The sequence below is a fragment of the Natator depressus genome, chromosome 7, assembly GCF_965152275.1.
Source record: "Natator depressus isolate rNatDep1 chromosome 7, rNatDep2.hap1, whole genome shotgun sequence".
NCBI lineage: Eukaryota > Metazoa > Chordata > Testudines > Cheloniidae > Natator > Natator depressus.
The window spans coordinates 22,194,410-22,207,927 of record NC_134240.1 but is presented as its reverse complement, the minus strand read 5'-3'; the positions used below and the strand labels follow the sequence as shown (position 1 = coordinate 22,207,927).

Genomic DNA, 13,518 nt, shown 5'->3' with positions numbered 1-13,518 from the left:
CCTAATTTCCCCCTACTGTTACTCACACCTTCTTGTCAGCTGTTTGAAATGGGCCATCCTGATTATCACAAAAAAGTTTTTTTTCTCCTGCTGATTAATGTGGACTATTATCGATTGGTCTTGGTAGAGTTGGTATGGCAACCTCCATTTTTTCATGTTCTCTGTATCTATCTATCTATCTTCCTTCTGTATTTTCCACTGCATGCATCTAATGAAGTGGGCTTTAGCCCACGAAAGTTTATGCTCAAATAAATTTGTTAGTCTCTAAGGTGCCACAAGTACTCCTCATTCTTTCTGGTTGTTAGAGAGTTGTTGCCACCTGTGGCTGGAGGGTGCTGTAAACTCGCACAGCAGTATTGGGCTTGGCTGCCAGCACACTGCTAGTTTATTTGCCCCCTCAGCCACCTGCCTGCCCTCCTGGGGAGCTGAGAGGAAGGGGGGAGGGATAGCTCAGTGGTTTGAGCATTGGCCTGCTAAACCCAGGGTTGTGAGTTCAATCCTTGAGGGGGTTATTTAGGGATCTGGGGCAAAAATTGGGGATTGGTCCTGCTTTGAGCAGGGGGTTGGACTAGATGACCTCCTGAGGTCCCTTCCAACCCTGATATTCTATGACCTGCGCTATTGGTTCTTCCATCGCTTGTGGACCCTCCTGGCACTTACAGAAGCATTGCCGCTTTTACGGCAGCCCCTCTGCCCTTGCCCTTTTAACGGGGTGCCCGCCCCTTTCGGCTCCCCTGCTCCTCCTCCTCTCTCGGTGCGCCAGTCTGCGCAGGCCAGGGCGCCCTCTAGAGGGGAGAGCTGGGGGAGCAGCCAGTAGCTGCCCGTTTGAACGTGTGCCTGAGTCGCTCTCCCTGGGAAGTCAGATCGAGGCTGGAGTTCCATTGGAACCCTGCGCTGCATTCCATTCCAATTCCATTCATGCTGGTCGGCGGCAGCGGCGGCGGCGGAGCGAGCGAGGCGCGGAGCCGAGCCCCGGCTTGCCGGGAGGGGGGAGGGCTCGTTGGTTGGTGGGGAATGTGATTATGGCTGGCACATCTGAAGCAAGCTCCAGTCCAGGCGGTAAGTAACCAGAATCCAACTTTCCTCCTTCAGCTCCCAGGAATCGGATGCATGGGGTTTGTTCCCCCCCCCTCCCCCTTTCTAAAAAACCGAGGCGGGGATTGTGCAGCGAGAGGCGAGGGGAAAGGTGGCTGTACAGGAGGGTGAGGGGATTGCAATGCCTTTCTCCTTGTTTCCCAGCCTGGCTCTGGAGCAGTTGTGCCCCATCTGAGAGAGAGAGAGAGACACACACACACACAGAGACGGAAGTGTTCTGCGTTTCTCAGCTCGCGGCAAGCCTGTGCTGTGCTGGGGTAGGATTTGCAGTCCCCCCCGGGGAGATCCTTCTTTCTTTTCGCATGCACACAGGGGAAGAGGAGTTCTCTGGATGCTTTTGCTGGGTGGGATCGCTGCTGTGATTGTGTGCGTGCCGTTGTGTTCCGCCGGTGCTGGAAGAATGTAAACTAGAGAGACAAGAAAACGTTTGGGGGTGTGGGGAGAAGAGGGCAATCGCCCAGCCAAAAAGGATCCGAGGGGGTGGGTGGATTGCACAGGGGAAATCTGCTTCAAAATGAGTCTGAATGGCTTCCCTTGAAATGTGGCTGGGCTGGAGCGGAAAGAGTTTAAAATAAACGTGCAGGGGGCTTGCTATTAAAAGTGTGGAGGACGAGGAAATCTGTTGCCTTCGCAATTGACTAAAGGGTGTGTGCGCGCGTGTAGTGGGTGGGTGGGGGATGAAATGGAAAGGACTGAAATTGATCAGCATGTGGTTGTAACCGCTTATTTTTGGAATAGATTGTGGGGAGGGGGGGAGAGGAAATATCTTAACACTTAAAATGCTCTCTCTGGGTAAAACGTGCTACTGCTGTTTCCCTGCCTGAGGAGGGCTGCGAGGGAGAGACCCCCCCCGTCACAACATGCAGCGGTAATGTGGAAGGTACGGAAGAGCTAGCACAAGGGGGAATGCAGCAAGGCTGTGGAAGGAGGGGGATCCTGGAGCAGGCAGGATGGACTGTATGTGTGCATGGCAGGGAGTGAGCCAGGAGGGAGAGCCATGCCCGATCTCTCTGCGTTTACATTTGCCTGGTATTGTATTTTATTTCTAAAAGACGCTTTCTCCTCCCTGTTTAAGTCCTAGGGAGGGAAGCGAGCTAGCTGCTGTGGGGAGATAGGGCGTTAAGTGAAGGCTGTGAAAGCGGCACTGCATCTTCTCCTCCCCAGCCCCTGCTTTCTGGGGACTTCTTGTAGAGAAGAGCTGGGTCTGGGCTTGAGGTGGGAAGCAGTCCTGCCCGGATTTGGAGGCTGCGAAGCTGGGAAATAGCTTTGCATTGCAATCGTGACTAACTCCGAGTCATCCTTGGAACGGATCCGGCAGTGAAGATAGAGCTTTAGATTGTATTTATGTCCTTCAGCCTCTTCCCCCCCCCCCCCCGGGTCCCTGGGTTTAAAGGGAAAAGTTTACTCTGATTGTTCACTGATATTTTTGGTGGGGGATGGGGGTCGTTCTTTTTTCCAGTGTATAATTTATTAAGGGTTATATCAGGTCTAACTCTTGCTAGTGTTGTACTCGGTTTCCTAGGGGCATGTCTAATTGTGGGTGTCCGGGGAGGGAGGGAAGAGCTAGCGTTCCCCAAGCCCTGATTGATTGCTCATCTGAGCCCCTGGGGCTCTTTTTCCTTTGGGTGTCTGGGGTTGAGGAACTTTGCCTGAAGTGTATGGTTCATCTTTTATTAGGGGAAGCCCAGCGTGCATGGGGGCTGGCGCTGCTCCTGCTTTGGGCTCCTGGAGGAGATGCCTTCAGGGCCTTAGCTGGTCAGAGTGAGGACAGAGAGGCATTCCTTCCCTGCGTGGGTGACTCACCAGATCTTCCCAGGCAGTAGTGGGTATAGCCAGGCAGGGGATTGTGTGGGCTGTGGGGGTACAAAGGCTCCCTAGGTGCATCCCAGGGTGCCTGGGTCTCAGTTGCTATTGCCATACTAAGAGGATTTTCATTCCCATGCTGGATTTCCTCTTTCCAAGATGAAGCAGCTGTTTTTTGTGCTTGTAAATTTCCTATACTGCCTGCATTAACCCAGCTGCGCTAGTGAAACTGACCAAACAGCTCAGTCTAGAGACCGCTCCTTGGCTTATTCTTTGCATCCACTGGAATGGGCAGTAGGGGTGAGTCTACATACAGAGAAATGTGCAGAACATTATAGCCTCCTCACCTCTCTGCGCCTCAGTTTCCCCATCTTTAAAATTAGGAGGATGACCGGATCACACAGGAGTGTTGTGAGGATTAATTCAGGTTTGCAGTGCGTTGAAAAAGGTAAAGCGCCATATATGGGTGAAGCATTTATTATACTGCAATTTGTGAAAGGCTGCTGTGTATCTGTGATTATAGCCGTACCTAGTTCCACAGGGAGGATTTATATACTTGTATATGTGTATCACAGTGTGTGTGAAGCCCTCTAATATCAGTGTGGAAGGTGGTGAAAAGAGCTATTTGCTGTCCATTTATTTTCCCTGACCACTTACATATAGCACTGGTTTCAGAGTAGCAGCCGTGTTAGTCTGTATTTGCAAAAGAAAAGGAGTACTTGTGGCACCTTAGACACTAACAAATTTATTTGAGCATAAGCTCCAGTGTGCTTGTGGGGAGGGATCTGCAAATATTCAGTGGCATGCTCTGTGGAATACTTAAATCCCTATTTTTCTAGGTGTTTTTGGTCTCCCTCCCCACCCCTCACAGCAGTCAGATTCTTCCTTCTCTCCCTAGCAAAGCATATGTGTTTGTGCTGAGGGAGGTGGGTTGAGGAGAGCCAGTATGTAAGCAGAACTTGACATGAAGGTCAGTGGTTAAAGATGAGATGGGTTGGGAGGGAAAAGACAGGCATTAACCTTACTTGTTAACTCCCTTGTCCCTCCTGCTTCAGGGAGAGAAAAATAAGAGTAAACATGCTAATAAAAATTCATGATCATCCTCTTATGTCAGGACCTCTGAGGGGAGAAAAGTTGTGAAGATGAGCTGCATTTAGGAGGCACTTTTTGTCTTGCTTCAGATAAAATCAGTTTACAGGGCGTATTCTATATAAGAGCGTGTTGTTGGCCTTTTGCAGGAATGAAAATTATTCATCTCTTCTGCAAGGGGGCACATAAAAGGGACAAGAAAAGGCTGTTGACTACATCAGAGGTTATCCATTTGAAAACACCATTTTCCTCCGAACAGCGTCTAATTGCTTCCTGAACAATCTCAAGGTCTTCTTTATATATTCAGTGGGTAAAATGAGTGACTCGGTGTATCTCTCTCAAGATACCAGTGACTGAATGTGCCGAGTAAGGAAGCCAAGGAAAATCTGCAGGGTAGAAATTTCCTAGATGATGTGGAGATAATTTCTTAAGTGGTTACAAAGAGAGAAGGTTTTGCCTCTGAGTATTTGCATAGTTCAGCTCTTCTGATATAAGTAAATTACAGTGTTAAGAGAAGCGAGACAGTATCAAGGTTGCGTGGGTGGAAAGGAAGTTTGGGTCCAAAATAGGTGATCGTCTAGCATACAGATACGCCACGAGGAAGAGGAGCTGGGAATCCAGTGCACCGCATTCCAGATCTATGCATTACTTGAATGCACCCAGTGTCGTCTGTTGTGCAGGGAAGTTAAACAGATCTGTCTCTTTGGATTAAGATCCCAGTGGAGATGAATAATGTGTAGTCCCTCTCCAATGGATTTGTAAAGAAACAGCAGCCAGGGGGATGGTTTTGTCTTTCACAGTTTGATCGCTAGGCTTTCTGTTCTGTAGATCACATTCTAAAGATTATATTTATTGTATTTTTGTTAGTGCAGTAAGATATCAATACCTGAAAGAGCTCATTCTTAAACATACATGGTGAGGGATGGGAATGGAAGAAAGCCTAAAGTGTTACCTGCTTAGCCCCCTTTCCTGAGGTGTAAGATTTGGGGTAGAACCTGGGAATCAACCTCCATGGACACTTGCATTGAGATTCTGGATGTGAATTTTTTTTTTGCTTCTGTCCAGAAACACTTTTCCTGTTAAAGGCAGAGAGAACACTGAAATAGATAACTCCTAACTAAAGCTGTGATGGGATTGAGGGTCAAGCATCAGTGCTTATGGATGCTGTTATTTAGTGGGAGACTTACACTGCTGAAATCCGAGGGGGCAGTAAAAGCTTATGCCTTGCCTGTGCAGGCATGCCTCTCATCCTCTCCCCCATTCGGATACGAGAAGACACAACCAGCCAGCCATTCCTCTCCGAAACCAAGAGGGAGAACAGAAATAAATCCTTTGGTCCAGATTGTGCACTGGTATATGGGGTGTAAATCCAGTGCAAGCCTGTGTATTTCAGTGGAGTTACTCTCCATTTGAACCCAGTACAACCGTCTGGCCCTCAGTTCAAAGCTAATGACGGACTCTTGTTTGTATTTACCCTGTGGGCCCAGGCTGGCTTCAGGTCTTTGTTGCTGTTTGACTGACTTCTTACTTTTGCAATGGCCAGAGCCCTGGGTGCTGGTGTGCGCGCGTGTGTGTAAACTAGAATTCTCAGCACCTGGGACAAGCCAAGGGAAATGTGGCTTCTCCCTCCTTGGGGATCTGTGGATGCAGGGACAGCTTTAGTTTATAGTTTGGGTTCCTCTGGTAGCTCATCCCCCAGCTGGCCTTAAATGCCCCTGACCTCCCCAGGGCTCTCTACTTCCCTGGTTTTTCTGGCCCCCTGAAGCCCAGTAGGTGTGGATTTGGCACCCCCACCACTTCTCCCCCTGCTGGGCTTTTTGCCCTGGGGCCTTGCACCGGGGTCCTTGCAAACACAGATGTTGAACTGCATCAGGGTCTATATGACCAAAACCACAAAGAGCAAAATATTTGAAGTGTACGGAGATCTTGGGCTGCTATTCATGGTAACCCATCACCTTCTCCTCAATCTCTTCTCAAGACCTGACCCGCTTCTTTTGCAGTGTCTGTAAGAGTCCAGCCAACGAAGTCCTCTGAGCGTGTATCCTGTTAATTTCCCAGGAGTGACCTGCTCATTTGTGTGGTGGGAATGGAGGAAGGGCAGTGGAACTGAAGCTTGGGGTTGGGGGGTGTGTGTGTGTGTGTGTGTGTGTGTGTGTGGCTGAGGGATGGGGAGTTTAGTTCAAAAGTGGACACTGATTATTTTGGGTGCATCCATTTTTGGTTGGATGCCCAACCTGAGAGACCTGGGGCCTGATTTCTCAGAGATGCTGAGCACCTGCTGCTCCACCTAAGGCGAGTGAGAGTTATGAGTGCTCATCTTCTCTGAAAATCAGGCCCCATATGCCTCAAGCTGAGCCTTGGTGCCCACCATTGAAAGCAGGGGCTTTGATGTATTGTACCCTCCTCAAGACACTGTGTCTGTGCAGCGTGTGGCACATTCCGGGGGCTGCTGCATTTGGAACAACTCCCCTTTATAGATCTGATCTACAGGGGGGATCCCGCTGGTCTGTCCTGGCTCGGTCTCTGACACACACAGCCTGCATTCTGGTGCCGTTACCGCAGCGTGTACTGGGTACAGCACGTGTAAACACAGACAGCTTGTTCATCCAGATACGTCTGGGAGTCTTGTTTGAGCAAATGTCATGTGTACCGTGGTGGAGAAGTGCTAACTAAGAAATAAAGCCTGATGGCCTTCTGCAGAGCCAACAGCACTGAGCGGATACAGGGCCGCCTTAGCAAGCACAATGTGGCTTAACCGTGTCTAATGTCTTTCATGCCAAGTCTTCTGACCTGGTAGCAGGAGCGGGGCTAGTTTCGCTCTGGAGGGGAACACTGGTCTGCACCAGTCATTACTTTTTGTTTTTGTTTTTTTTAAAGTGAAACCATTCAGGCCAGCGGCTCGGCCATGTCCATGCGTTTCCCGTTGGAGCAGCCTTTACTGTTAGATGCTGCAGTTTGTGATCTATCCCAGCTTCTCCCTTGCTTTCACACCACCGCTGCTTCCAACCCTTTCCACTTCAGGCAGATCTCTCTGACTGGGAGATTAAATGTAGCCCCACTGGCTAACAAAGCCTCACTGTTAAAAACTGATGTTCTTTATTTAGGATGAGCATGAAAAGCGCCTGCCAAAGCTCCTTGTTCCATACGTGACAAAATGCGTAAGCCAATTTAAATCAACTTAAAATACAAACCCTGCGTCTAGACTGTCAAACTGAACTGGGTTTTCTTTTTTTCCTATTTATTCTTGGATGTAAGGTGCTATCTAAATGCAAAGTATATAATGTAATCCAGAGTTTGTGACGGATGATGGTTTTACAGTTACCAGAGCACTGTAACAAAGGGGGTAACGTTTAACCCTTGTCCAAGGCTCCACATGTGCTTGGTGTGTGGTTTTCAGTGTTGACAGAATCCTTTCTGAACTGTGGTGGTGGTTTAATTGAATGCAGTGTGTGTTTTTTATTGATTAAACACTAGATTAGTTTTGTAATCTCTCTAGTTTCCTGGGGCAGCTGCCATCTAGTAGTTGGGGCATGGCACTGGGATATGGGAGACCTGAGTTCTGCTTTTGACCTGCAGCGTGGCCTGGGGCAAATCACTTTGCCCCATGTGACTCAGTTTCCCCATCTGTGCAGCCAGGGATGATGATATTGCTTCACTGGTGGAAAGTGGTCTGAGAGCTCTGGATGGAGTAAGTGGAAAGGGTGATGGGGTTGTGATGGCACAGGTGACACAGTCAGCTCGCAACAACTGGGCTGCCCTTTCCTGACCCTGTAGACAGTGCTCCTACATTGTCCTGCTACCCAAGTAAGTAAGTAAGTGTGTGTGTGTGTGTGTGTGTGAGGAGCCCCTCTGCAATCCCCCTTGGTGTCTCTGATAGTCGCCCAAATGCAGCCAACACCATCAGCCTTGCCTCTCCCCCTCACCCCCAGGAAGTTTGACTTTGTACTGCAGTAGCCTGGCTAAGGCTGCTCAATGGCCGACAGCTTGCAGAGCGGCCTGCGGGCTTTCCACCTCCCTCCCCTCTTGCTATCTCATGTATCCCTCAATCTGCTGGCCAACTTGGCACTGAGACCGAAGAGAAGTAGTAATCCAATTTGGGCACTTTAACTGCACTTTGCTAACCATGCCGCTGGCCAGAGCTTGGAAACTTTAATCTGCCTAATGACCCCAGCTTTGGGGACTGACTGATGGCCATTTGTTTTATTTATTTGGTTTTCCTTTTCTTCGGCTGTTGGGGATGGATGTGATGCCTGTGAGAGGGTTGATTTCCAGGGTCCATCAGCCTGTGCATGGCACCTTACAAATTGTATAACAGCAGGGGAAGACCATAAATTGTACTTGCATTTTTTTTCTTTTTGTTTCTTCCTCCCCATCTTCCTTTTCTGTTCTTCTCCCTTCTTTTCTTGTAAAGACAAACCCCTCTAGGCAAGGCAGTTTTGCAGTATACTGTTATTTTCAGGAATGCTTGGCCAAGAAAAATAAAGTATCTCTCTTCCTTTGGTTGCCTACTGTTTAATGTACAAAATACAGAGGTGGTAATTGCATTAAAATGTATATAATTATACTGTAGGAAAAAAAAATCTTGTTAATTGCACGGGTGTTTTGAACTGATAAGTGTTGAGTGATTCATGTTTTCTTTAGAGTTCACCAAAGCAGAGCTGAAGTCCACAATGCACGAGTTTAGGAGAGAGGCTTGTTTTCGTACCATTTACAGAAAGTAGGCTAAACATTTAGAATCTGAGCTGACTTCTGTATCTCTCAGATCTCCTTCACTTGGCCCTTCATTACTGGCCTTGGTCCTGTGAAGTGTTGAATGTTCTAGCCCTGATCCAGCAAAGCCCTTAAGCACCTGCTTAACTTGAAACACGTAAGTAGTCCCATTGACTACAGTGGGGCTGCTTGCGTTTTCAGTTAAGCATGTGCTTAAGTGCCTTGCTGGATTGGGCCAAAATGCCCACATTTCTTGCAGAATTGAGTCCCCAGAGAGTTGGAAACCACTGACAAATGCCAGTGGTTGACTCTGGTTAGGAAGGAAATTTCTGCACTTGGTATTTGCCATAGTACAACTAATCAGGTGCATTAAGGGTTCTTTGCTGCCCGCCTCTGAAGCATTTGGGTTTTGGCCATTGTCAGAGGCAGGGCACTGGCATTGATGGATCCTTCTGACAGGATGAAGGGAAGGGTTGCCTAATGGTTAAAAAGACACTGTCAATTTGAAAACCATATATCCACCTGACAATGCCAGCCCGGCTATAGTTACAGGTAACACCTAAGGTGACAGTCACAGAAAGAAGTATTTACTTTGTGCATTTCTTAGCACTGTGTGTATATAGTCCATTTTACTTGTCCTCTATATAATCAGTCAGTTTCTCCCTTGCTGTAAAGTCCTTTTATAAATATTGACAGGAAAACCCTTAAAATATTTGTAAAAATAATTTTCAAGCTATGCTGATTTAAGGGCACTTTAATTTTAAAAAAATGTTAATTGATTACAAAAATGTCTAGTTAGTGGGTTGGCTGTGTCCCTTTAAAACACACCATTGGGAGTCAAGAGGACCCGGCTTCTAATCCTGGCTCTGCCTTTGGCTCACTGTGTAACTGGGCAACAGAGATTGAGCCAGGGTCTGGATTTGGTCCTGAGTTTGCATGTGAATCCTGTCTCTTTCTAGGAGGATGAATCTGAGCATCCTGAACTCTGGCAAAATTTAGGTTAGAGATTTTGGGATTCATATTCAGGAGTGTTTAGATTCTGGAATTTTCATTCAAGCTTGGCTCTTCTAAGCAAGTCACCTCCCCTCTCCAGGCCTTGCTTTCCCCATCTGTAAAATGGGAATAATGAGATTTAAGTACACCCCAGGGAGGTTGTGAGGCTGAAGTCATAAAAGATAACAAAGTGCTTTGAGATATTTGGATGGAGAGTACGAGGGAAGTGTTGACTGTTGTTTCTACTTCTATAAGAAGGAGGGAATTATTTCCTAACCTGAGAGAGACTCTCTGAAGAGGAGACGTCTAGAGTTTGTCGTGGGAAGCTTAGAGCTGTGATGCCTTTGAGAAAATGTTTGAAATTCATCCTCTCTCAAATCTGCTATGTTGCTATGTCACACTTCCCTCCACCCCCATCTCCTCCCCAGTCATTTTTATTCCTAGAAGTGTTGGCATGAGCACAGACTCTCTGATTTGTAAGCATTAGTCTGTAGTTTCCTACCTGAGGTCCTGTTCTCTGGTGACAGAATCATTTCCAGCTGTGATGATGCAAATAGGGATGGTGGTTATTGCCTCAGGTGGGATAATAAGCAGCCAGAGGATCTCTTAAAAAGCCAAGAACCTGTTTTCCAGGCCGTTGTCCCCAGGAAGAAATGGGGGAGGAGTAATGCAGAAGATGCACAGGAACGCCAGCAGGATTGTTTCCAAAACAGAATGTTTGGAACCCACATCTTCTGTCTCCCAGTGCCCTGTCCGCTAGGTCATGCTCCCTCTTGTCATTTATATCATAGTCTTGCAGTTCTACCTGTGGGCACTGCTGTCTTTGGATGGAATCAGAACTCCTCAGCTGTGTGTCACAGGCCCTGTACTGCTCACAGTCAAGGAGGAATCTCCTTTAGCTCAAATGTAATGGGCAGCTCCTTTTGGAGCAGAAGGATCCCAGTTCTGTCCCTGCTCCCACCTGAAATTTTGATACTGTGATGTGCAATGTAGGGCGAATGTTGAAGTCTTGGTGATCACAGAATATATTGCGACATGCTGTGTCATGACATGACCCCACAGTAAGGCCACCCTGTAGCACTCCATGGGGTGATGCCACTTGCTTGAGCTCTTATGATGGATATTTTCATTGGTTTAAAGTGGATTTCTGTACCTAAAAGACACTGGATCCATCCATGCGCTTTAGTCCCTGCCTGGAAGGTTATATCTACAGTGCAAGAACAAAGTCAGTCTTCTTGACCCCTTTGCAGTGACAGCTGACGAGTGAATTCACATCACTTACACTGGTGTTCCTTACACTGGTGTTCACTTACACTGATACATCCATATGTCCCCAGGGGCGCTGGAACAATTTGTATGGTGGGGGTGCTGAGAACCATTGACCCAAACTATAAGCCCTGTATATAATGGAAACCATTTCAAGCCAGGGGGTGCTGCTGCACCCCTAGTTCCAGCACCTATGTATGTCCCCAAGGCGCTGCTCAGAGACCATCAGTTTATTTCCTGCATGGACAGCCATTAGCCTATGACACTTGGTCACTGTTGACCTGGGCTGGATTTGAACCCCAGGGAGTTAAAGGCGAAAAGCACTGCATCCTATCCAGCCAGCCCACCCCTGTTCCTGTAGCTACTCTGAAACACTGAATTCCAGGATCCTTTGGTGTCTGCTTTCTTCAGGAGTGTGGGTATTTTGAGCCAAATTCTGCCTACCTTGAGTAGCCCCATCAAAGTCAACAAGGGTTGTACAGAGTAGAATTTGACAGTGTGTGTGTGTTGATTTGGATACTTGTTGGCCCTTCCTGCATTAAAATGAAGCCTCTGTAAAAACATAGTTTCCCTTCTCTTTGTTTTGTTGCTTCTGGAACATTTTCAGAGGCTTCTCTCTCCCGTCCTCCTGCGGTGTAGCGAGACTCCGTGAGCTCTCAGGTTATCGCCCTACTTCCAGCTTTCCCAGGCCTGCTCCACCTAGGGCAATTAAAAACTCTTGCTACATTGTGGGATTGGAGCTTTGAAATGAAAGTGGTTTTGAGTTAACTTCCAAGGGCCCTTTCTCATTGGCTTCTCTGGAGGCCAGAGCCTAGGTGTCCAGCAGGGACTGAGCTGCAATGAAAGAAGCTACTAGTGAGGAGGGGGAACGAAAGCCTCTTGTGGAAGGAAAGGCAGAGCAGATTGGGCTCAGGTAAACCTCGTCAGGAGACTTGTATTAGCAAGCAGCTTAGAGGAATCGGAGGTAAAGCTCATGACAAGAGTCAGTTCACCTGCCTTCATTGAAAGCTGGGAATTTTCACTGTGGAGGGAGTCTGTCAGGGAATCTGCAAAATCTACCTGGCTTGAGTTTGGGAAGGAGAGAAGTTTTCCCACTGCTGAAAGGGCTGTGAATATTCTGTGGGGTTGCTGAGCTCGCTGGAGGCTTGCTAGGTTACTAGGTGAAGGGTGTGTGTGAGGAGAGAGAACCTCTCAGGGGGATCCGCTGCTGGAGATGTATTGATTTTAGGAGGGGAGGGTTGCTAGTTAGTACCTCTGGCTGTGCTGGCCTGCTAAGGGGCTTGCAGCAGATGGTTAGGAGGCGAGGAATATCTGTGTGTAATTCCCAGCAGTCTGAGAGCAGAGCACATCCACCGAATCATGACTGGACTACTAGGATTCTGCATTTAGTAGCCTAGCTGGTTCCCTGTTCTGGTGGCTTTTCCTTAGGAGATACAGCAACATCTGATAAAGTTAGAGGCTTTGTTCCCCTGCTGTACGTGGGGTCAGTTCCAGAGTTGCTTTGACTTGCCAGACGTGGTTCCCCCGATGATATGTTTAGGGGGGCAAGGGGAGAAAATCCCCACCACTGACAAGGTTGCATGAAATGGAAACTCACCTCTGTGGCTGTAGGTTAGTGTGTTTGCCTTTTCCCCCCTCTACACCTTGGTTCAGCTCCTCTCTCTGGATATTATGGGAAATGTATTTGGCTGTGGTGACGTCTCCCTTTGTTCACATCACAAAATTCAGCCCAGCTAGCAATCTCTGATCAAGAGAAGCCCGGGATTAGAATAGCAGGGGCTGGATCTGTTGTGTGCGCGTAATAGCGGGGACTACAGGTCGGGATGGAGGGGCTCGTAAGGTTCTTTTGCTGCTTTGTGCCAGGAACAAGCCAATGGGACTAGCAGCTTTCTTAAGCACCAATTTCACCTGCCAACCGTTCCAACCAGAGGCTGCCAATGAGCTGAACTGCTAATGAGGACAGCTCAGAATGGCTTGGGAAGTGGACTCAGCTGCTCCGGGAGGGTTGTTACAACAGGGAATGGAGAGCGCACCTGGGAGCGAGAGGATCTCCAGCAAGCTGGGAAATGGGCACAGGACAAGTTGGGCTGAGCCTGAAGTTGTTCCCTTGTTGACACAGTCCGGAATCAGATCTGGATCTCAGGCAACCTTTCCCCATGGCCACTCGCTGCAGCATGAGGGAGGTGACAAACTCTGTTTGACTCAGAAAGGAAAATGTTGGTTGTAGATTCTTTCTGTAGAACTTCTCTGTCTGATTTTTAACCAGCAGCCAGGCCAGATCTGAACGAATGGCCTCCAGCCTTGGAATAACATACCTCGGGGCGTGGTGGAGTCTCCCTTGCTTGTAGTCAGATGTTACCGTACTACAAAGAGCACGGTTTGGCTATAAACTTCCTCCTGCTGGGGTGGAAACCCAAACACAGCTGCACAGACACAGAGGCTATTGCATGAGAAGCAGGAGAAACTGGCCAGTGTAGCTTCCCTCTCCTGAGATAAGTGAAGTGCAGGAAAAGGAAACAAACTGCATGGGTGGTGAAAAGCTGACAGGGTTCCGGAAAGCCT

At 48.2% G+C, this 13,518-nt stretch overlaps 1 protein-coding gene across 2 annotated transcripts in view; it reads left to right on the top strand.

Moving 5' to 3' along the window:
* Positions 1-957: 957 nt before the first annotated feature.
* PLXNA1 (plexin A1) overlaps positions 958-13,518 on the top strand; it is a 516,682-nt gene continuing 504,121 nt past the window's right edge. Inside the window, exon 1 of one of the 2 annotated variants that reach the window (XM_074957636.1) lies at positions 958-1,059. The gene's annotated coding sequence lies outside the window, so the exon portion shown is untranslated. The remainder of the gene's footprint in view (positions 1,060-13,518) is intronic. The other variant, XM_074957635.1, reaches the window with a different exon arrangement.